Here is a 25,647-nt window from a genome sequence, read left to right as displayed (position 1 = left end):
TGGACAAACCCCCCAATGATTTCACTAACTTGCTCCCTTAACCGAGTGGAGCAAAACCGTTACACACTCCTTCAGTAGGATGGAACCCTCCTCTCCAAGCAATACCCCATGCTTGGCCCGGTTTTGTACCCAAACCATAAACCACTCCTTACAGGGTAGAGTTCCCCTCTTCAATTGATATACCCTTACTTGGCCATGGTTCACAACTTGAACCGCAAAGAGTTTGTTTTGAAAATGTTTTTTGTATGAAGAAGTGCTTCTCAAAAGCTAAGATGTACAATTTGAAATACTATATGCACTCTCAAATGATTTATAAAATGAAGCTCTTTAGAGTTAGGGTTTTCCCATTCAAAAAGAAAAATTCAAGTAAAAGTGAGAGCGAGGAAAATGATTTTTCTTAAAGATTAACCTTTTTGTAAAATCAAAAAGAGAGTAGCCTTTCAATGAAGAATATATAAGTGAATATATTGTTCAAACTCTCTTGATTTACTCAAATATTTTCTTAACAAACAATATTCACAATGAAGTGTATAGGAGAGTTTGATCTTTGAGAATAACACAAGATAAAAGAAAAGGCTCTCAAGCAAGATATATGAAATGAATATAAGCTCAAGCCTTTTTCAAGAACCTTTAAAAAGTTTTCTCCAAGAAGGTATTTTCAAAATGAAAGTTTGAGAAATAACAATTTGATCTTTGAGATCACAAGAACAAGAAGCTTCTCAAGTAAGATATATAACTTGAATAAATGCTCAAAGCATACTTGTATAACCCCAAGAATTTCCCAAAAATATTTTTCAAATGAAAGAGTAGGAGAAAATGAATTTGATCTTTGAACTAGGGTATAAAAGATGAGAATGAATCAAATAATAATCAATAAAGATTTCAATATGTTTCTCTAGCATTTTCAAAGTGTTTTGGCCAAGTATTTATAGGCATTTTCAAAATATGGCCATTAAGTGACTGTTGGGAAATAAAATAATATTATATTTTGATTTTTCTGACCGTTTGGAGCTCAATCTGGCTGGATCCGAGAGGTCCGAGGTCTGGTCGACTTACCAAAGGCGATTTCCCATTTTCATGAGCTTCAGTCTGCCAGACACTATGACCCGATCTGCCAGAACATCCTTCATATAAAGGCCGATCGACTAGGCCAAGTGAACCTTCCAGAGGTCCATCTTCCGGGCCTTTTATAAAACTAGCCAAGTGCACTAGCCAGTTGACTGGGCCATCCTTCACATGAAGGGCTAGTCTATCAGGCCTTTGTATTTTTGCCCGTTTGCACCATCCAGTCGACTAGGCTTTCATAGCTAGTCGGTCGGGCCTTTTATAAAACCTCAATTTTGGCATTATGTACACTCTGGTCGACTAGACCTTATAAAAAAAATTGAGTTTTTGGTCTATCTTTGATTTCAAAAACATTTTACTTTTTGGAAATGTTAGGTTTTTATGAAATTTTTGGATTCCTAAGGTCAATCTAGGGTCAGGTAAAGCTTCAATTTAAATCATATGAGCATGCATACACAATTGAAACCTAATTACTATTACAACTTTAAAATCATAAAGTATTTAAGCTCTACTCTTCAAGAAACCATGGAATATGCCTTGGAATATAATCGTAGGAGTGCTTTCAAGGCTTCCATATTGCAGCATAATTTGCGCTTTCTAAGATTTTAACTTGTTCATTCACTTAAGCACAAATTAGATGTTGTGATGTGATTTGTTATAATCAAAATAGGGATAGAACTCAAAAAGTCAACACTTGGGCATTGAGCGGTAGACAATTTAAAGTGACTCACTAACGTTGTACGTACCAGCTTTGCATTAGTCATGCTAAAGCTCTCTAACAGCTTCTCCATATAACCGCAATAAGATAATGACAATCTCCCTGTAGTTTTGTCCATGCGAATCTCCATCTCAAGAATCTTCTTGGTTGCACCCAAATTTGTCATGTCAAACTCTGTATTCATCACAGTCTTCAACTGATTTACCTCAGTCATATCCTTCACAGCAATTAGCATGTCATCAACATAAAGAAACAAAAAAAATTAGAAAACCATCATCAAGATTCTTTACATACATGTAGGAATCATACTCACACCTCCTATAGCCTATCTAGATCATATAGGAACCAAAACATTTGTACCATTGCCTCAGAGACTATTTCAGCCCGTAAAGTGACTTCTTTAGTTTACCAACCAAATGCTCCTATCCGAGTTGACTAAACCTTTCTGGATGTACCATATAAATCTGCTTATCCAAATCACTATGGAGAAATGTTGTTTTCACATCCATTTGTTCCAAATGCATATCATAATGTGCCACTAATCCCAACACTAGGGGATGGAAGTGTGTTTGACCATAGTTGAGAAGATTTCATCATAATCAACTCCTTTCTTTTGTGAGTAACCCTTTGCTACTAACCATGCCTTGGACTTTTCTCCTTCTTTTTCTGATACCATTTTCTTCTTCCTATACACCTACTTGCAACCTATTACCCTCTTCCCTTCTGGGAACTCCACCAAATCCATGTTCGGTTTTTATACAATGACTCAATTTCCTTCACCATAGCACCCATCCATCTACTTTTCTCCTGGTTGTGTACCACCTATTGAAAAGTAGTAAGATCCTTGCAACTAGTAATGAGAGCATAAGATACTAAATCATCCAATCCATATATGGGTTGTGGCCTAATAGTGCGACTAGATTTGTATATAGGGATGCTATGAACCTGATGATTTTTTTGAGCAAGATCTTTTTGCATTCTAAACACTGTCCTCATTCCTCTAAGTCTCTAACTCCACCTGCACCACATGATCATCTCTTCTTCAGTTTTCTAGGACCTATTTCTCTTTATCTTCTGAGTATGCTTCACTATGGCTTTCTCTTCGAAAATCACATCTCCACTGATCACCACCTTGTTTGTCATTGGATCCTACAGCTTGAACCCTTTCACACCTTTCTAATACCCCAAAAATATTTAGCGTCTAGACTTTGCATCAAACTTTGATCTCTTCTCATTAGAAAAGTGTGCATAGGCTGGACAATCAAACACTCTCAAACTGGAGTAGTCTACCACATTACCTGTCCATACCTCCTTTGCAACTTTCCCCTCTAGTGATGCCATTGTTGATCGGTTAACTAAGCAACATGCCCTACTCACTGCCTCACCCTAAAAATTCTTTACAAGCCCTGCAATCAACCTGAGACATCGAACTCTTTCAGCTAGAGTTTGGTTCATCCTTTCTGCCAAATCATTTTGTTGTGGTGTCCGATGAACGGTGAAATTTCTCCTTACGTCATGCTACCAATAGAACTCCATAAACCATGAATCAGCATACTCAGTTCCATTATCTAACACGAGGCATTTAATTCTCCTCCTGGTCTAGTTTTCCACCTCAATTTTTCACAATTTGAAACTAACAAACGTCTCTGACTTGTACCACATGAAGTACACCAATACCTTTTTTGAGTAATCATCGATAAAACTCACAAAGTATATATGTCCACCCCGTGATGCTACTCTCACCAGTCCCCAAACATATGAATGAATGTAGTTAGGAATACCTTCCGTACTGTGAGTGGCTATTTTGAAATGTACCATGTTCTATTTTCCAAGAACAAAAATCTTATAGAAATTCAACAAGCATGTATTGATACCCTTCAAAAGTTTCCTCTTATGAAGTTTCTTCATCCCATACTCATCCATATGCCCTAACGGCATATATCACAAAACAGTTTCATCTAACTCATAATCTATAGCTGCAGCTCCCCCTACAACTTTAGTACCTAGCATTGTATAGATAAATCCCACTAACTTATGCCCCTTCATCACCATTAGAATGCCTTTACACACATTCATTACTCCACTTTTAGACTTGTAACTAAACCCATTTTAATCCAAAGTACCTAATGAAATTAAACTCTTCCATGAATTTGGTATGTGCCTTACATCAAATAATGTTCTCATAACATCATCAAACATTTTAATTCTTACATTTCCTATTCCAACAATTTTGCAAGAAGTATCATTTTTCATCCGAACAAAACCATAATTAACTGACATATAGGTGCTGAATCATTCTTTATTTGATGTCATGTGATAAGAGCACGCCGAATCTAGGATCCAAGAGTCTGTAAGGCAATCTGACCCCGATGAAATAGAAAGCATATCATCATCACCGCTTTTTGAGTTCCCTTCTTCAACTACATTCACTGATTTTGAAGAATCCTGTTGATTTTCTACATTAGCTTTCTTCCTCTCTAGACACTCAAGTTTTATGTGCCCATTTTTCTTGCACTTAAAACACTGAATATCCTTCTTCTTAATAGACTACAATTGAGACTTATTATAACTCGATCTACTCTGAAATTTTCTTCTCCCATGTTCCTGGTTACCCTGCCCTTCCCCATGTGAAATTTCATCACTCGCCTTCTTTCTTTGATGAAAATCCAATAGTGCGCTTGTTACCTCTTCCAAATTCAGAGCTCCCTTCTTCAACTACATTCGCTGATTTTGAAGAACCCTATTGTTTTTATACATTCCCTTTCTTCCTCTCTGGACACTCCAGTTTTATATGCCCATTTTTCCTGGACCTAAAACACTGAATATCCTTCTTCTTACTAGACTGCAATCGAGACTTATTATAACTCGATCTGCTCTGAAATTTGCTTCTCCCACGTTCCTGGTTACCCTTTACCACAAGCCCTTCACCATATGAAATTTCATCACTGACCTTCTTTCTTTGATGAAAATCTAGCAGTGCGTTTGTTACCTCTTCCAAATTCAAGGTTTCTTTGCCCTATGTTAGGGATGTAACCATATTTTCATACGTGTGAGACGTAGGTAGGGAATTCAATAACATCAATGCCTTGTCTTCTTCCTCGAACTTCACATCAACCCCCATCAAATCACCTATAATTTGATTGAATGCATTAATGTGTTGGTTCAAATTCAAACCCTCCACCATCTTAAGCCAATACAACTTCTTCTTAAGAAATAATTTGTTCGTTAAAGACATAGACATATACCAGCTTTCATGTTTCTACCAAATAGCTGCAAGAGAATCCTCTTCCATGACATGATACAACAAGTCATCAACTAGACAAAGTCTACTAGTCGCCACAGCCTTCGCTTCCAATTCCTTCCAACTTGTTTTGTTGGCCTAACAAGGCTTAAGAATCTTATTTTGATGATAACAAATCAAAGGAACTTAACATGCTTGGTTAAGTGATGATGTTTCTGATAACTCAAGTATCAAGATCAAGTGACTCAAGTGTTCAAGAACAAGTACTTGACATAGTCTCTTGAAAGCTCGAACTCAAAGATAGAAGATCTTATGAAGTTAAAAGACTATTGAAGCATGAAGTCAAGACAAACATAAAGAAAGGAAGCAATGCATTAAGACTTAGCGAATAGAAGTGTCATAGTTGTTTAAAAGTCTCATGTAAGTACTTTGCATATTTCCAATATAAGTGTTTGAAGCTCTTAGGAACAATTATTGACTTAGAGACCATATTTTGAAAAATTCTGGAAAATATTTTGTAAGTCTCATTTAAGTTTTCAAAAATCTATGGTTGAAAAGCAAAGTTTTTGAAAAATTGCAAGTTCGGGCGACTGACATGTTTAATGGATTGAAAATTCAAAGTTTTTTGGAGAGTGGTAACTTTAGGTGATTGACCATGACTGCTCAGTTGACTGACAATTTTTATGCTAAGTAAATTGAGCAGACAGAATAGCATTAGGCAACTGACCTCTCAAGATTAGGCGACTGACCCTATTCTGTGTTTGAAATTTCACTGAATTATAAAGGCACGAATGACTGACTTTGTTAGTTTAGTCGACTGACCTTCGTTTTTTTAAAATTAAAATTGCAAGGGAAATTTTCCTAAATTTATTACTTGGACCCCAAACTTCTTCAAAACTTGGGGAATACTGCAATTAAATTTGAGGAATACGAAAAGTTTAGTTTTTCTATCTATAAATACATACTAAACCCAAGGATTATACACACCAACAATTAGTAGTCAAGCAAATATTTTTCTACTCTCAAAAGCTCTCTTGATAAATATCTTTGTTGAAGTATCCGTTGTGAATTTGCTGATAAAAGTCCATGGGTCTTAGCTCTTCTAACTAAGATTTGTTTTATCAAAAGAAACCCGGTGATATTTACTTTGAGCTTCATTTCTTTATATTGATTATTGTTGAAGTATATTGAATTTGAATTGTACAAATATGCTCTAACTGAGAGTGTTTACTTGTACAAACTGAAGCTATTCTTTGGTTCTTATTTTCTTGATGATTTAGGATTGTTGAATTTTTGGACTAGCAAGAAGGGGTATTCTTGTTAGAAAGAGATTTGTTTTGACGGTTCAGAGGATTGAATCGCTATCTAGTGGGAGGGGATTCACATTAGAGAGGCGAACTCCACCTTTGAGGGAGTGAGGTTGTAAATTTAGCCTAATAAATAAAATTGGAATCCTCACAACGATTGCTTGGGGCAAGGACGTAGGCCTTGGGCTGAACCTTGTAAAAATCCGGTTCTAAGCTTTTCTCCCTACTCTCTTTAAATTTCCGCAAAGATATTAATTGCGTACATGATCTTTATATCTTGCTAAACCTTGGCGATTGATGGAATCTTGATTTTGAAGCACATCTAAACTCAGTATAAAATAATTTTCTTGGTTGGCTTGATAAATTCATCAAAGTTCTATTTTTTTTAATATTGAATCATCAGAAGACTTAATCTAAATTGTTTTCAAAAACCAAATCTTCGAGAAATATTTTTCATTGATTGTAGTAAAGAAATAAATTTTGGGTTAAGTTTAAAATCAGATATTGGTTCCTAAACCTTCTTAAATTGATTCTTAAATTTGATCAACTGTGCCTTCACATCAAAGTTTTGAACTTGAAAGTGAATATTGAATATTGATTTGAATGAAGGAGTTGATTTGGATTAAAATTTTTGAAGTTATGAATACAAAAGCTGAGATTCATTATTTTGTTAAAGGAAATTTGTAAGCTTGATTTATTCGATGATTTGAAAATAACCTTGATATTATCTTTATTCATTGATTTTGATTTTGAATATTAAGAAAACGCGAGAATTTAACCAAGATGGTCTTTCACATAAAAGATTGAACTTGGTATGATTGTTGATTAAAGTTCAAAGGATTATTGATCATTATCTTTGTGCTTGTGTGACTACTGAAAAGAAGATTTGCTGGGCTAACACTTAACTAAAGGAATGTAAAACAAAGAGTTTGCAAAGAAATTTTTAAATCCCAATTCACCCCCCCTCTTGGGAGTACACCTTGCGTTTCATGTTTCATCCATGCCTTCCAATTGAACTCCACATAAAGCCTTCACCATACCTTACTACACTAACAGATCTTTAACCCTCCTCTGCCATAGTCTGAAATTTTCCGTTCCATCGAACTTGACAACATTGAACTTTGTAGAAAAAACTCTAGAAACTATTACAACAATGCTCTGATATCAATTTGTTGTGAAAATTGAATGCACAGTGGAACAAACTAATCTTACAACGTAGCAACCAACAGTGAATTATATAGAAACAAAATCACGGAGATTACAATGAAAGCAATAAAATAATGACATGAAAAATTACATGGTTCGGCAATGCCTACATCCATAGGAGCAATCGTTAATGAATACTTTACTATCTTGTGTCCAAAGACATGAAACTTACAAATTTACAACATATACTAAGTATATATAACTCCTCTTGGAGATTTTCCCCTTGAAACCCAACCTATACAACTTCCCAATTCAAAATTTGAAAACCAGTGCTAAGAAATTGAGTCAAACCGTCAACGGTTTTAGACATACCATCGAAGGTTAAAATTCGAGAGAAAATAGTCGAAGTAATAGCACCAGAACCATCGACTATTTCATTGCACCTAGACCAAACCATTGATGATTTCAGATATACCTTTGACGATTTCTTCCTGTAAGCCAACTTCACTATTCTCTACCATGTTTTCTCCTTGTACATGCATTCCACTCAATATATGAGCCACGTATTACAATATTTTTAATTAATTATATGATAAATTAATATTTTTGTTCTAATGATTTTTATAATATTAACTATTATTTTAATGGCTTTACGTTTATTATGCTGAAAGTTATTATTGTTGACTTTTTGAGTTTGATCCCTATTTTGATGTCGACAAAGCACAAGTATCTTATGTGTGCAATTAGTGTGTGAATAGGTTTACATGACAGCACAGACATAAGATATAAGAGAAATGAAAGCCTAGACGGAACTTAAAGCTCACATCATCCGGCGTTTTCCATCCACAAGAGCAAAAGAGGAAGAAGACGTTTATTTTTTTTTATTGTAAATGCATTTAGTACTTAAGTTTTGGTATGTAATAATGCATTGCATGCATGATGTGAATGTAAGCTCAAAATAACCAAAGACAAACCGTAGGGAACCAAAGGTCAATCGACATTGCATTTTTAAGCTTAATTTAAAAGCCTCAGCCGACTGACCAGTTCCTCTATTAATCAGCTTAGTCAACCGAATATACTGTTGGCCAAAAGTCAAAAGTTTGACTAAGGCTTGGTCGAGCGACCATGTTTTGGACTAAAATCCCACGGCCAACCGAACTATGAACATGGCTTTTTCTACCTTCCTTAAGAAACCGGCCTTCATGTGTTAAACTAAGTCAGCTGACCGAACATACTATCTTAGCTAACCGGACCTTACCCACAGTCAACCAAGCCAACGAAGGTTCGAAAATCGCCCTAGCTCGGTCGACCGACCCTTGTCCTCGGTCGACCAAACCTCTCGAGCTCAAGCCATTTTAAGCGCTTAAAAACGTGTTTAAATTTAATTAAACATTTTCAAAATGACCTCCATTGCAAAGACCCCAAGAATTTTACCGAATAAAGTATTAAAGAGAGGGCAAAAAATAAGTTTTCTAAGGGTGTTCAGCAAGCCTCATCGACGAGGCCAGGTTGTTCATCGACGAAGAGCCTTCTAGGGCACGTTGACAGGGACATATGTCTCGTCAACGAGGGATTACTGAGAGAGAATTCATTGATAAGGAGTAAGTGCTCATTGACGAACCTCCTTGTTGCGCTCATCGGCGACATGACGTGGCTCGTCGACGAGTCTGCACTTTATATCTATGCTTAGAAGTGAGGAAATTTTGCATAAAGGGTTTCTCTCTCTAGGATATTCACCCTCCCCACCTTCTCTCTCACTTTTTGGCTCGATTCATCGCTGGATCGATGATCCAAAGTCGCCACGCTACTCCTGAGAAGATTCTCTACAAATTTACTAGAATGATTTGTTGATTAGGCCAACTAGGACACCATTCTAAAATTTGGGGAAGTTTATTATTTTAATATTTATTAAGGTATTTGGTATTTCTAGGTTGAGGAAAGGTATTAGATGAAATTATACTGAAGTTTTGTTGGGAGAAATGTAATTGCAAGGTGTGGAGCTGGGGAACACTACGGGTGTAATTTTGGAATAATTTGTGGGCGTTTCAGTAAGTCAGGTAAGGGGATAAACTAAGTTAGAATTTTTTATAAAATTATTTATTATTCTACAACATTAAATATCATGAAAATATATATATTATATAATTATGTTTTGGGAAATACTGTTATGAACAGGGATATGATTTAAACGTGTTTTATAAGAAATTATGATTGTAGAATAGATTTTACATTAAGGATGTTACCCATTTCTGTGTGACATAAGTTCAAATTTCCATATAATTCAGTATATTAGAATAATATGTTTTTCTCATATCAAGCATGATATGTTAGTTTTCAGGGCAATTATAAAACAATGCAAGAATCATGATTTTATGAATATAATGTTTAGCAGTACACAGAAATCATGTTCAGTATATTATGATATGCCGGCGCAGATGTCGTGATTTATGTTATGTTATGCCAATGCAGATGCTGTGATTCATGTTGGTGCAGATGCCATAATCATTTATGATAAGACACAATTCACAAAATATTATCATGTCAGATATTACTATGAAATACGAAATAGTTATGTTCAGTGTTTGAAACATATTACATTTTATTTGAACCCAGATGGTATGGTTTAGTTCAGTTTCAGGAGCACGGTACCATAGTTATATGTTCAGAATTATGATAGTGCTACCACACGACCAGTAGTGTGGGAGATGGCAGTCGATGTGGCTTTAGTGTAGAGTGGGGTTATTTCCTTGGCAGTCCAGGACCAGGTGGTGCAGGCCCATCGTATTTGCAGACTTATGATTGATCTAGCATGGTCGGCCAGCCAATGCTAAGTCCTACCTTTGGGCTGCACAACCTAGTTATATAGGGGTAAGACATGACATCAGCAAGCTATCCATCTTGGGTGTTATTTCAGTATTGTACAGTTATATAAAATGATTTTCATATATAGAAATTTAGTATGTTTTATTATGATATGACAAATCATGTTTTACTTAGTTCTTCTATAGATAGATTTTACCAAATATGCTTATTATATTGTTTATATGTACAACATGAAAATGCTCATAACGCCACACACTGATGTTAGTTTATTTCCCTTACTGAGAGGTGTCTCACCCCTGCTATATATACATTTCAGGAGTCCCAGATTGAAAAGCAGATAGAGCTCCGCAGCATTAGACGTCAACTGACCTACCCTGTTAAAAAGGTAAGTCGTTATGCTAGGATCTGATGGTTTTATGGGTTATGACCCTAGGGCACATATATGGTTTTTGGGATGTGTATATGTATTTTATAGGCTTGGTAAAACTCTGGTATTGTATTGGTTGGATGACTTGATATGTATATGATTTTATGGTTTCCACTGCTTAGGTATTAGAGTTGTATTTCAGGTATATCCCTGGTACCCATGGGTCAAATTTCAGGTATATCCCTGGTACCCATGGGTCCAGGTTGATTATGTTTTACCAGCTGAACAAGATATCAAGATTATTATACTATTTGATATTTTAAAAAATTTTGGTAAAATAGGCAGGTCGTTACAGTTTGGTATCAAAGCCTAGGTTGCTAGGTTTTGTAGACTTTAAAGTGCAGTGAAAATAATACCAGAGTATAGGAAAAGGATTCAAGATTTTGTTTTGCAGTTTAGAGGCAAGACTTTCATGGTGGTTTATGTGTCTTTCTTGGGGTGAAGATTTCAGGAAAGTCATAGTAAACTATTGTCGGGTCGTGTTTCTAAAGTGTAGGACTGAATCTTGAAATAAAATAAGGATGTCAAGATAGGGGATTTTGGTTAGATGTATAAGTTATAAGGATAGGGTCCCTAAGTCATGTTTATTGTCTTTTCAGGACGGAACCTAAAGGAGGTTGTGCTCATGTGAGCAGTAGTGATGGTGCAGGGCCCTCGAGTGCAGGCAGAGCTAATTTTGATGCGGTATTACAAAGTGTGGCTTAGCAGGCTATGGCTTAGATCACTAGGAGCTCCAGATAGCAAGGAGGCCCATCTGCAGGCCATAGGTGCATGATAGAGAAATTTACCAAGATGAATTCTCTAACATTTTTGGAAGGAGTTGATCCTATAGTCGCTGAGAATTAGATGCAGAAGATGGAGAAAGTTTTGATAGTATTGCAATGCACGGAGGAGTAGAGGGTCCTCTTCACCACCAATAAACTGATAGGGGAGGCCGAGAGGTGGTGGACTGCGATGAAACTTCTGGAGCAGCAAAGGATGATGCCGATAGTTATGTCATGGGACCAATTTAAAGAATTATTCTTTGACAGATATTTCCCATCTAGTTTCAGGGAAGTTAAAGTGGAAGAGTTCCTTAATTTGAAGTAAGGACAGCAGTCAGTCCAGCATTACGCGGCAAGATTTATCAAGTTGTCCCACTTCGCCCCATTTATCATTCCTGACGAAGTAAAGAAAGTAAGACAGCTTGAAAGGCATTTAAGGCATGAGATCTACAAGCAAGTTATGGTGTTGAAAATACAGGACTTTGTTGAGTTTTGATAAAGCAGCTTTGGTTGAGGCCGGTGAGTGGTTGGGTGCAAAGGAGCAAGGACAGAAGAAGAGGTCCACACCTTCATGCTTTTAGCAGAGCTTTGGTTGGGATCAGTAGAGGAGAGGAAACTATGGTAGAGGTCAGAGACAAGAGACTGGGCATGGTGGGGCTTAGGGTGCTCAGACCTACCTTGTATGTCAGATATGTGGAAAGAGACATCTGTGGGAGTGCTGAGCAGGGAGAGGTGTATGTTATCGTTGTGGAGGATCAAGACATCTAGCACTAGATTGTCCTACACCTATTGGTATTGCTCCTACTCCTAGGCAATTTATGAGAGGTTACCAAGCGCCTCATGGAGGTCAACAGAGGAATGCAGCCCCAGTGAGGGTTTATGCTCTAACTCCAGGAGACGCTAAGACTGCCGCAGACATCGTGACAGGTACCCTTACTATTTTGTCATGCCATGTTATTGTTTTATTTGATTCAGGTGCTACTCATTCTTTTGTGTCTATGAATTTCATTAAATTTTCTGGAGGTGAGACCCAGTTATTAGATGTAGAAATGTCAGTAGCTTCACCGGTTGGTTCAGTGGTAAAGTGTCATAGGGTGCTCAAAGGTTATCCCAAAGAAATTTAGAGGAGAGTACTACCTGCCAATCTAATTGTACTTGACATGCATGGGTTCGATATAATACTGGGTATGGATTGGCTGGTAGCTAACTATGCTAATATTGACTGTCATTTGAAAGAAGTGATCTTCAAACCACCAGGCAAGCAAGATTTCGGGTTTGTGGGGCTGCAGGTGTGTTCCTCACCTCAGTTAGTGTCAACTATGCAAATGAAAAGGCTACTCCTAGATGGATGTCAGGGGTTTATGGCTTTTGTAAAGAAGGTGTCAGAAAATGAATTGAACCTTGGTAGCACACCAGTGGTTAAGGAGTTTTCAGATGTTTTTCCAGAAGAATTTCCAAGATTGCCTTCTGATTATGAGGTAGATTTCACTATCGATTTATTTCTTGGGATGACATCGATCTCTAAAACTCCTTACTGGCTGGCTCTAGTAGAATTGGGAGAATTAAAGGACCAACTGCAAGATCTATTGAATAAAGGATTTATTCGGCCTAGTGTATTACCGTGGGGAGCTCCAGTGTTATTTGTAAAGAAGAATGACAGGTTTATGAGAATGTGTATAGATTACAAAGAAATCAATAAGGTGACAATCAAGAACAAATATCCTCTACCTCGTATAGACGATCTATTTGACCAGTGTCAGGGTACGCAGGTCTATTCCAAGATTAACCTCAGATCAGGCTACCACCAGATGAAAGTAAAAGCAGAAAATGTCATGAAGATAGCCTTTAGGACCAGATATGGGCATTATGAATTCCTCGTTATGCCTTTTGGTCTGACAAATGCTCCTGCTGTATTCATGGATTTTATGAATAGAATCTTCCATTAGTATTTAGACTAGTTTGTTGTGGTTTTCATTGATGATATGCTGGTCTATTCGAGGAGTTTTGAGGAGCATGAGGCACACATATGGCTAATACTCCAGACACTTAGGGAAAAGAGATTGTATGCCAAGTTTAGTAAATGTGAGTTTTGGTTGGAGAAATTGGCATTTTTGGGGTATGTTATGTCAGAGGATAGAATTTCTGTGGATCCCAACAAGATTGATACAGTAATGAATTGGGTTAGGCCGAAGAACGTTAAGGAAATCAAGAGTTTCTTGGGGCTAGTAGATTATTACCGTTGGTTTGTTGAGGGATTCTCAGCATTATCAAGGCCTCTAACGCGTCTGACCAAGAAGAATATCATGTTTAAATGGGATGACAGTTATGATCAGAGGTTCCAGTAACTGAAATAGAGGCTTGTCACTGCACCAGTGTTGATCATCCCATCAGGGGGTGATGGCTATGTAATTTACAATGACGCGTCTTTGAAAAGGCTCGGCTGTGTACTGATACAGCATAGTAAGGTCGTAGCTTATGCCTCCCGATAGTTGAAAGAATATGAAAAAAACTACCCTACCCACGATCTGGAATTGGCTGCAGTGGTACACATTAAAGATTTGGAGGCACTACTTCTACGATGAGAGATGCAAGATATTCTCCGATCACAAAAGTTTGAAGTACTTTTTCACCCAAAAGGAGCTGAACATGAGGTAAAGGAGGTGGTTGGAACTTATTAAAGATTATGACTGCACTATTAGTTACCACCCAAGGAAAGCAAATGTGGTAGCTAATGCTCTGAACAGGAAATCAGTGGGACCATCGCTGGCAGCTATATAGGTTTAGCATCTGATCTAGATGGATCTAGAAAGACTCGGTGTAGAGTTGGTAGAGAGTGATCCTCAGGCATTTATTGTCAATTTGGTAGTGCAGCCTACTTTACAGGAAAGGATTAAAACCACTCAAAAGGATGACGCAAAATTAACGAAGCTGATAACTAAGGTATAAGACGGACAAGGGGAGGAGTTCAGTATTTCAGATGTCGGAGCTTTGTGGTTCCATACGAGATTATGTGTTCTTGCAGATGCTGATATCAAAAGGACAATTTTAGAAGAGGCTCATAGGTGCTTGTACATGGTTCATCCAGGTAGTACTAAAATATATAGGGATTTACGAGAGTCTTACTGGTGGAGCGGCATGAAGAGGGAAATTACCGAGTTTGTGCAGTAGTGTCTAACGTGCTAGCTAGTAAAGGCTGAGCACAAGAGGCCAACAGGCCAATTGCAGCCACTTTACATCCTAGAGTGGAAGTGGATCATGTATCTATGGACTTCGTGACGGGTTTACCGTCGGCACTGCATGGTCAGAATGCTATTGGGGTGGTCGTTGATGGACTGATGAAGACTGATCACTTTATTCTTATTAAAGTCAACTACTCCATGGACAAATTAGTGGAATTATATATTCAAGAGATAGTATAATCACATGGTGTGCCAGTGTCTATAGTATCAGACTAAGACCCACGTTTCACGTCACAATTTTGGAGAAGCTTTTAAGAGGCTCTGGGGACTCAGTTATCTTTCAGCACGGCATTACATCCTCAAGAAGATAGCCAAACTGAGAGGGTGATTCAGATATTAGAAGATATGCTGCAGGCGTGCGTACTAGATTTTGGGGGTAGTTGGACCCAGTATATGCCGCTGGTAGAATTTGCATACAATAATAGCTATCAAGCCAGCATCGATATGGAACCTTATGAGGCACTTTATGATAGGAGGTGTCATTCTCCTCTATATTGGGATGAGATAGGTGAGAGGTGAGTATTGGGAAATTGTGTAACAGGCATATGATAAAGTCCGACTAATTAAAGAAAGAATTAGTGCAGCTTAGAGTCGACAAAAAAGCTACACTGATGCACACCGCTAGGAATTGGAATTTGAAGTAGGTGACCATGTGTTTTTGAAGATAGTGCCATTGAATGGGGGTTATGAGATTTGGGAAGAAAGGTAAGTTGAGTCTTAGGTTTATTGGCCTTTTTGAGATTCTTAAAAGAGTATGGTCAGTTTCCTACCAGCTAGCTTTACCACCAGCTTTATTTAGAATTCACGACGTATTTTATATTTCCATGTTAAGGAAATACGTCCCAGATCCCTCCCATGTCATCAATTATGCCAAGTTAGAACTCAGTGATACTTTGGCTTATGAAGAAACTCCAGTGTAAATTCTGGACAGGAAGGAACAGGAATTGCGCAGTAAGAGGATTCCATTAGTAAAAGTCCTATGGAGGAATCACACAAAGGAAGAAGCTTCTTGGGAGCTTGAGGAAGAGATATGACAAAAATATCTGCATCTGTTTAGTGGGGAATAGCAGAAATCAGGAAGAGATACAAGTAGATGTGTAATGTTTCTTTTATGCAGGTTAGTCGGCACATGTAATAATTCTCAGTTGATAGGTAGTGTTTTGGTTTTGGGAAAATTTTATTTTAAGTATTTTTAATCTCCTAGAACCCTGAATGTAACCATGGTATTCCTCCACCGCAAGTGAGGGTAAGTAATAAAATAAGTAGCCCATTTTCTTTGAAGGATGGTGTCAATATAAATAGTAAATTTCGAGGATGAAATTTTTATAAGGAAGGGAGAATGTAGAGATTGAAGAATTTTATCAAATTAAGTATTAAAGAGGGGAGAAAATAAGTTTTCTAAGGTTGTTCAACAGACCTCATTGACGAGGCCAAGTCATTTGTCGATGAGGAGCCTTCCATGGCACATTGACAAGGACATGTGTCTCATCGACGAGGGATTACCGAGAGAGGTCTTTTCGGGCCTGAAATTCATCAACGAGGAGTAAGTGCTCATCGACGAACCTCCTTCTTGTGCTCATCGATGAAATGACGTGGCTCGTCAATGAGTCTGCACTTTATATATTATCTAAACTTGGGTTTGAAAGCGAGGAAATTTTGCATGAAGGGTTTCTCTCTCAAGGATATTCACCCTCCCCACCTTCTCTCTAGCTTTTTGGCTCGGTTCTTCGCCTGATCGACGATCCGAAGCCACCACGCTACTCCTGGGAAGATTCTCTACAAATCTGTTAGAGTGATTTGTTGGTTAGGCCAACTTACGCACCATCCCAAAATTTGGGTAAGTTGATTATTTTAATATTTATTAAGGTATTTGGTATTTCTGGGTTGAGAAAAGGTATTAGATGGGTTTATACTGAAGTTTTTTTGGGGAAAATGTAATTTCAGGGTGTTGAGTTGGGAACACCACGGGGTGTAATTTTGGAATAATTGGTGGGCATTTTAGTAAGTTAGGTAAGGGGAAAAAATAAGTCAGAATTTTTCATGAAATTATTTATTATTCTACGACATTAAATTTCACGAAAAATATATATATTATATAATTATGTTTGGGGAAATACTGTTATGAACAGGGATATGATTTAAACGTATTTTATCAGAAATTATGATTTTATAACAAATTTTACATTAATTTCTATGTGGTATGAGTTTAAATTTCCATATAATTGAGTATATCATAATAATATGTTTTTCTCAAATCAAGCATGATATGTTAGTTTTCAGGGCAATTATAAAACAATACAGAATCATGATTTTACAAATATAATGTTTAGCAGTATATAGAAATCATGTTCAGTATATTATGATATGCCGGCGCAGATACCGTGATTCATGTTATGTTATGCCGGCGTAGATGTCGTGATTTATGTTAGCGAAAATGTCATAATCATGTATGATAAGACAGAATTCACGAAATATTATCATGTTAGATATTACTATGAAATACGAAATAGTTATGTTCAGTATATAAAACATATTATATGTTATCAGAACCCAGATGGTATGGTTTAATTCAGTTTCAGGAGCACAGTACCATAGCTATATGTTCAAAATTATGATAGTGCTACCACACGTCCAGTAGTGTAGGAAATGGAAGTCGATGTGGCTTCATTGTAGAGTGGAGTTGATCCCCTGACAGTCCGGGACCAAGTGGGGTAGGCCCGTCATACTTACAGACTTATAATTGATCTAGCATGGTCAGTCAGCCATTGCTAGGTCCAGCCTTCGAGTTGCACAACTTAGTCATGTGCGGGTAAGACATGACATCAACTAGCTATCCATCCTAGGTGTTATTTCAGTATGATACAGTTATATAAGATGATTTTCATGTATAGAAATATACTATGCTTTATTATGATATGAAAAATCATGTTTTACTCAGTTTTGCTACAGATAGATTTTACCAGATATGCTTATTATACTCTTTATATGTATAACATGAAAGTGTTCATAATGTCACACACTAATATTAGTTTATTTTCCTTACTGAGAGGTGTCTCACCCCAACTATATAAACATTTTAGGAGTCCCTAATAGAAGAGTGGATAGAGCTCCGTAGCGTTAGACGTCAACTGACTTACCTTGTCAAAAGGGTAAGTCGTTATGCTAGGGTCTGATGGTTTTATGGGTTATGACCCTAGGGCACATTTTTGGTTTTCGGGATGTGTATATGTATTTTATAGACTTGGTAAAACTCTGTTATTGTATTGGTTGGATGACTTTATATATATATATATATATATATATATATATGATTTTATGGTTTCCGCTGTTTAGGTATCAGAATTGTATTTTAGGTATATCCCTGATACCTATAGGTCCAAGTTGATTATGTTTTACCAGCTGAACAGGATATCAGGATTATTATACTAAATGATATTTAAAAAAAAAAAAGGTAAAATAGGCAGGTCGTTACATCCATGTCCCCAAACAATCATATTTTCATAAAAAGTATAAATACCCCTCAATTACTCATTTTCCAACTAATGCTAAGATTATAATTACTCCCAAAATTTTTGTTCATAGATTATACACACTCTTATACTCTCATTTTTTTAAAAATCTTTTTAAGAGAGCATTTAAATTTTTCTTACTTCCTTCACTTGCATCCATTGCACTTGAGGGTTGTTCAAGAATTACTATTTTGGGCATTTACATATTCATTATAAGATCATCATCTCTTTCTCATATACATTTTCTTTCAAAAATATTTTTGAGAGTTGATCTTAAGTTTTTCTTCTAATTATTTTGTTGATAAATCTTCTTGGAGAAACTAGTTCTAACTTAGGAATCTTTGCACATTCATTGCAAGATTCTAAGAGCTCACTTATTCTTATTACATAAATCTGTTTGATCTTAAACCCGAGATCTCCAGCACTTTATTTTAAAATGTATTTTAGAGATATTGTTCAAGTATTCTTGAGATCTTTGAAAAGCACATATTTAATATTTCTTTCTCATCAAAGATCATACATATTGATTTGGGAAAAATCTATTTGAAAGCAAAACCCTAAGTTCTCCTAAGTTTTCATTGATAAATATTTTTGGAGAAAAATCTATTGGGGTTAAATCTTTGAAGCATGTATCATATACATTTCCTTCAAAGGTTGCATAATCATTATTGAGAAAAACACACATACTCACTTGAGCTTCATTTCATATCTTGTGTGAGCGTATTTGTGCCTTATTGTGTACACATCTATTTATTATAGAAGCATCTTTTTGTACAAAATTATTTGAATATCCATTGTATTCCTGACATGTGATCGTCAGAAGAGGATTGCACTGGCCTATAACGTGCATTGGATAGTTCAAACCCAGTTAGAAGGACTTATTGCACCATAAGGTGTAGTTGTAAAGGTTGGGATTAGCCCTGTGAATGTGACCTGGGGTATTCCCTCACCCAGTAAGGAGAGGTGATTTTAATCGATGTCGCTCCACCCGTAAGTGGGCAATAGTAGTGAATCCTCTTACTTGTTAACTTGAGGTGGGGACATAAGCAGGAAATATTGTGTCGTTCTCTCTTTCCCTGCACTATTTAATTTTCCTAATTTATTTTCTTATATTTTAACTTCTGTGAATGATTGGGAAATACTAAGATTGCTCTAATTGTTCAAATATCTGTTCACTCAATTATTTGTAGTTATTGGGATTGTTTAGAAAGACCATATGTTGAGCAAAACTGTTGTTATCTAATTTAACCTACGAAGAGATTTTTAAAATCTCCAATTCACCCCCCTCCCTCTTGGGAATACACCAATTCCAACAATTCTTAATTATTTCTATACAAAGTGTGATCGAGCTTCATACCTAAAAACATTTTTCTTCATCAAACAATTCTATCTTCTACGCTTTCTTGAGATTTATATAATGTTGGGTAACTAAATGACACTACATCTCCTCTAGCTCTAGTGTTTGTGAGTGCACACAAAACCGAGCCATCTAAGTAATCTTGGATCGAGGTCATGCATGCAGTGACTATATGCATCGAGAAATGTCCTTCGTATGCGCGAAATCGGTTTTAGGGACAGTGGTCCTTCCACACCTCAATTTCCGATAAGTATTTGCATTTTTCTTTAATATTAATTTGATTAGTAAATATTTTTCCCTTTTATTATATTTCCAACAGGACTTAGGCTGAAAAAAAAAAAAAATTTTGATTCCTTATTGTTTGTTGTGGACACTAAAGATTAACCTGTATGCACATGTATCCTCGTAGTATACCAGACCTTCGGCAGCCCAGTTCAGAGTAGATACTACGTTTCATTCCCTGAATAAAGATGTGGTCTACTTATACTTCACCTTTCTGTGCTAGACACAAACACACCTGCTGCCTACTTTTCCCATAATTAAATGTTGCTACATTATCATAAAGCTCACTTTCACTTTGCTTCTTTGTTGTTAAACTCATCTTTCATTTTTGCTAAACCCATTTTTATTTTAATACCGCTAGCTCCAAATCAGAGAATGGAGAAAGATTTCCACTGTGGCCAGCCATCCTGAAACATTTATCCAAGTTTTACTGATTAGAAAGGTTAATTTTTTTTTTTCTTATACTATGTAGTCTTAAACAAATAGTATTGCACTAGATTGCTTACAAAATCAAGGGGGAATGTTTTAGTATTAGAAAAATGGTTTGTTTGTGAGAACCCTTTTTTTTTTTTGGGGGGGGGGGGTTTGGGGGGTGTTGATCAAAAGAATGCATAAATCTGTAAATTAGTGCTTTATTTTTTTGTTTGTGATAAAAGTAAAAGCATATGATTTTTGTGGTTATGTATTCTTCGTAAATTGTTTCCAAATTAAGATGCCATATTTGAGACCTTTTGCTTTGTTTAAGCCCTCTCCTAGTGCTGAAGGAAAAAAAAACAAACAAACAAACAAAAACCCAAGGGATTAATCCTAGCTCGTAGGACTTGTTATCCATCCCTGGGATGGTTTGAATAATGACTCATTATTATTTCGTCGCATGACCTCTTCATATGTAGTGTTGTTTTGACTCATTGCTCCCTCCCCAACCCAAAAAACATAAAAAAATCTTTGCACACGTTATTATATTATGGCATGTTGGTGACTCCTAAAATTTCACATTTTATATAATCATTATTAAGCCATTGTATCTTGGTCTAGGTTCAGCTCAATTTTGTATTCCACGAAGGAGATCATTATCGTAAACAGATTTACGTAAAGTTTCAAGGGTTAATTTTTAATAAATTTGGTTTTCTTCCAAGCCCAGCAAATTGACTACTTTTGGGTCAAAGTGTTTGGTGATTTTTAGCTCTTTGGTGATTTTTTGCTATATAACTAAGTTGACTTTTGGTTTGATGTTTGGTAGGTTAGTATAGTACTGCTCAAATTTTTTTCATGTAATAACTTATTTAAGGCTAAATAAGAGATAACTTGTCTTGTTTATCTTAAAAATGGGATCTCATTTTCTTATCTATGACAAGCAACTATTCCTCTCTTAGTGTTTGCCGAGTAACTATAGAATTTCTTACCAGAAAAGTAAGTTTTTTTTTTTTTTTTTTTTCAACAACAACAAAATTAAGTTATAAGTCCCACTAGGTGGTGTCGGTTATATGAATCATTTTCCATCAAATTATGCGATTATGGACATTTCTTTTGACAAATTCAGGACTATTAAATCCTTACTCAATATTTCATTCCAAGTTAGTTTAGGTCTACCCCTACCCCTTCCCCTTCTACTGTCCCTCGCAATAACTAACTCACTTTTCTTCATTAGCACACTATATAGCCTACGTTGCAAGTGCCCAAATCATCTGAGTCATCCCTCTTATATCTTATCTTCTATAGAAGTTACACCAAACTTACTGTGAATATGTTCATTATTTAATTTATCTTTCAGTGTCATACCACTCATCCATTTAAGCATTCTCATCTCGGCAACTTTTACTTTTTGGATATTCTGTATTTTCGTCGCCCAACATTTTGATCCATATAGCATAGCTAGTTTTATAGCCAACCTATAAAACATCTCTTTTAAATGTAAGGGTATTCTACGATCACAAAGCACAAATGAAGTACTTCTCCATTTACCCAACCTGCTTTAACTCTATGCATTATATCATCTTCAATTTCTCCTTCAACATACACAATAGATCCAAGGTTTCCAAATCTTCTCCCAACGACCATCCATCACAACCCTAATCCATACACACCTAGGGTTTCCGAAATTTCAGTCTCATCAAAATGGTTCGTACGAAAACAGTGGGAAAAAAGGACAAAGCCTCCTTGTCTCCTTTAAAGCCTACAAGCAACGATGACATAGAGAAATGGCTGGTCTCTTCGCATGTGAAAGCATTGCATCATAATCAAATTTCTGCAATCGAACCGATGTTCTGTAAGGTTTTAGACGTCACTTTCTTTGAAGAAAATTTTCCTAAAATTATTGCAATATTCAAAACTATAGGATGAGACAAGTTCATTCGAAAGGGTATTACCCATATCAGATTAAGATTTTTTATTCAAACTTGGTAAAGAAGGAAGTTGGAATTGCTACTGAAATTTATGGTCAAAAGATTACTCTTACCCCACACTCATTAAGGAAAATTCTTCATATCAAGCATGGAAATTTTGAGTGTACTCCAGTTGAGAAGTAATGGACTATGGAACAAGGATTTTCCCCACAAGAATTTCTACCTCTTGTGATGAACGATGCACCTATTTATTTTGGACATCCTTCACCATATAAACAGCTCAATCTTCAAGAACAAATCTTGCATAAGATCATTGCATACAATATAATTCCGAGGTCTGAATCCTTTGATCATGTATCATTCTTCGATTGTTTTATTATGTGGTGCTTACTAAAAGGGAATAAATTAGACTAATCTAGCATTATACTGAAATGGATGGTGATGAAGCTTGAATCTCCTAGAATTGGGCCTCCATACAACGGCATTCTTTCCTTAATCTTTGCCCATTTTCAAGTCCTCTCTCCAGCTTCAAAAATAGTGAAATGAACCCATTACCATGTTTTCTCATCTACTACACTGAAACGAATGGGTTACAAAAAGTATACCGAGGGTTGGATGTTTCAGGGCAATAGACCGGCAAGATCTACACAAGAAGAAAGGAATCCAGCTCTTGAAGAAGCTGATATGCCACCTTGGTTTTTCCCGTTTTATCAAAATTATACTAGCTTTAGTTTTGAAATGCGAAAAAACTTTGCTTCTCTTCAGGATAAAATCTCAACCATTGATGACAAGTATACCTTGTTAGATAATTGCATTGCTAAGATAGAGCATCATGTCATTAAACATGACACTGATTCAGATAACGAGGGTAATAGGAATACCGATGAGGAGGAATCTGAAGATGAAGAAGGTGAAGGAGAAGAAGAAGAAAAAGAAGAAGAAGAACAAGAAGATGCAGGAGATGATGAAGATGCAACTGAAGAAGAAGAACAAGAAGAACAAGAACAAGAAGAAGAAGGTTCATAGCAATCCAAAGGAAAAGGAATTGCTGAAGATAGTGACACTAACTCTGATACATAGACGTTTAATATTGTTTTTACCACTTTGTATGCTACATGTGCTCAAAATCTAGATGTCTTTTGCCTTTTTGTTGATGTAAAAAGGGGGAGTATGTGTGAGCAAAGTTTATGTCTTTGTGTCTAGTTCTGAAGCACTGAAACTTTGAAATGCTTTGTTATGAGTTTGATATATTATAAGTTCTAATGTTAATGTCAAATCTGAAACTTTGAACCTTCTGAACTTATGACTTAAAAGAAATTATTGAGTATGCTGATTGATGAGGGGAGTGTTGTGATTTATCACTTTCATATGATCATTTCCCTATCCATATTTGATATCATGCATTATATTTTAAATTGGTATCATATATTTTGTTAAGTTGGTATCATAAAATCAACAATTGATATCTTGGATAATAACAAAGGAAGAAAAAGTTGTTAGAAAAGATATGCCTATTAAAACACACTACCCATGCTATATTGAAACATAAATTAAGGTATGTACACATGCTTGATGATATACTCAAAATGATATTCGAACTTGATCATCACATTTTTCTTTTTGATCGATGTCAAAAGGGGGAGAAGTGTTTAGCAAAAATTGAGTTACAAAAATTGAGCTTGAACATAATATATATTCAATTGAATGACACATGATTTTAAAATAAAGAAATGAGCGTGATTGATGAAATTAATATTGATCCTATTAAGATGAGCTTATTGAAAGGGGGAGTCTTTTTAAGGCTCATTCAAATTTTTGCTTCTTGTTTCTCATCATCAAAAATGGGGAGATTGTTGGCCTTACAAGACTTAATATCCTATTTTGATGCTAACAAACAAGTAGGACTTAACATGCTTCGGTTGAGTGTTGTATTTTTTAGGAATCAATGTTGAAAGTATTCATGTAGCATGGATCAAATTCTGAAGATCATAAGAGCATGAGGATTAAAGAGATCAACATGAAAGCTCAAATAAAATAAAGCTTAGACCTCAAAATGCCATATCTTGAAAACTCACAAGGATCAAGGAACGTGGAAAGTTTACATCAGCAAAATGATCCAGTTTAAGAAAACTCAAAGATCATAGGAGCTCAAAGTCTAAATCAATGATGAAATATCAAGAGAGTTTAAAGAGATGAAAGCTCAAAGAAGTTTGAAATATCAGAGACCAGCAACAAAGTAAATTCAGAGCAAAGAAAAATCAAAGGGGTCTTTAGGACAAGTCTTTGTAAGTACTTCAAGTTTATTCAAAAATGAAGTTTTCATTTTAAAGCTCATTAGGCAAAGAGACTTAGAGTCCTTAATATAAAACTTGGAACATGTTTTTAAAGTTAAACAAATCTATATTCCAAGAATATCTAAGAAAAAATGAGAGAGAAATCAAAAAATGACTAGAAAAGAAAAATAGTCAGTGGATAGACGATTGTCTGTTAATAGACAGATGACTGGCCAATTTAACAAAGCTTAAAACTTAAAAATAGAAGCCTGACAAATGACTGTCAAGGCTCTAATAGACGACTGCTAGTGCAAAGTGAGAAGTCTGTGAATGTTTTACCAGACAACTATCCACCTTCTGTGTTATTGAAAAACTTAAAATTATTCATGGACAGACGACTGTGACCATATGGATAGACGACTGCCACCTCATATTCTGGTGACAGAAGACTGCCACTCAAGGGACAGACGACTGCCACCTCTCTGCCTATGCTTTTTTACAGCTATATCATATGGACAGATGACTGCTAGGACTTCACAGTCGTCTGCCTCGCGGCATTTTTCAAACTTCCAACAAATATAATTTTTAAAATTCAAATTTTTGGAAACTAAAATAATTTTAATTTTTGGAAACAACTTTAAGTATTCTTGAGGAACAAGCAAGGAGGTTTCTTACTTCTATAAATACCTCAAGATACATTGATTTTAAGACACCAAGAGCATTAAAAAATCATATCTCCTGTCTTACTCTCTCATTCTGAAATTCTGAAAAGTGTTTCAATTGCTCACATCCTTGCACGAAGTTAAGAGAAGTTTTTCTGATCATCTCACTGAGATTGTGCTTAAATTGATAATTCTTTCATCTATTGAAAGAACTATATGATGATACAATTCTGGAGCTTCAATTTTGAATTTCATATTCTAAATTTACTTTGAAGTATATTAGTTGTGTTGTAATTGTTGTACTAACCAGCTCTTTAAGGAGCATGTTCCTCGTACACATCTATTTGATCTTTATTTTGTAGATTGACGAATCCAAGGACTGTTTGGATTGTTGGCTAGGCAAGGAGATATTGCTTAGAGAGGTGGGCTCTAGCCTAATTAAGGAGTGACCAAGCGAGGGTACATCGCTTGGAGAGGCGGACTCTAGCCTAT

This window comes from Malania oleifera, chromosome 2 (genome assembly GCF_029873635.1).
Source record: "Malania oleifera isolate guangnan ecotype guangnan chromosome 2, ASM2987363v1, whole genome shotgun sequence".
Taxonomy (NCBI): domain Eukaryota; kingdom Viridiplantae; phylum Streptophyta; class Magnoliopsida; order Santalales; family Ximeniaceae; genus Malania; species Malania oleifera.
The sequence above is the reverse complement of the archived record's forward strand: the minus strand, read 5'-3'. Positions refer to the sequence as shown.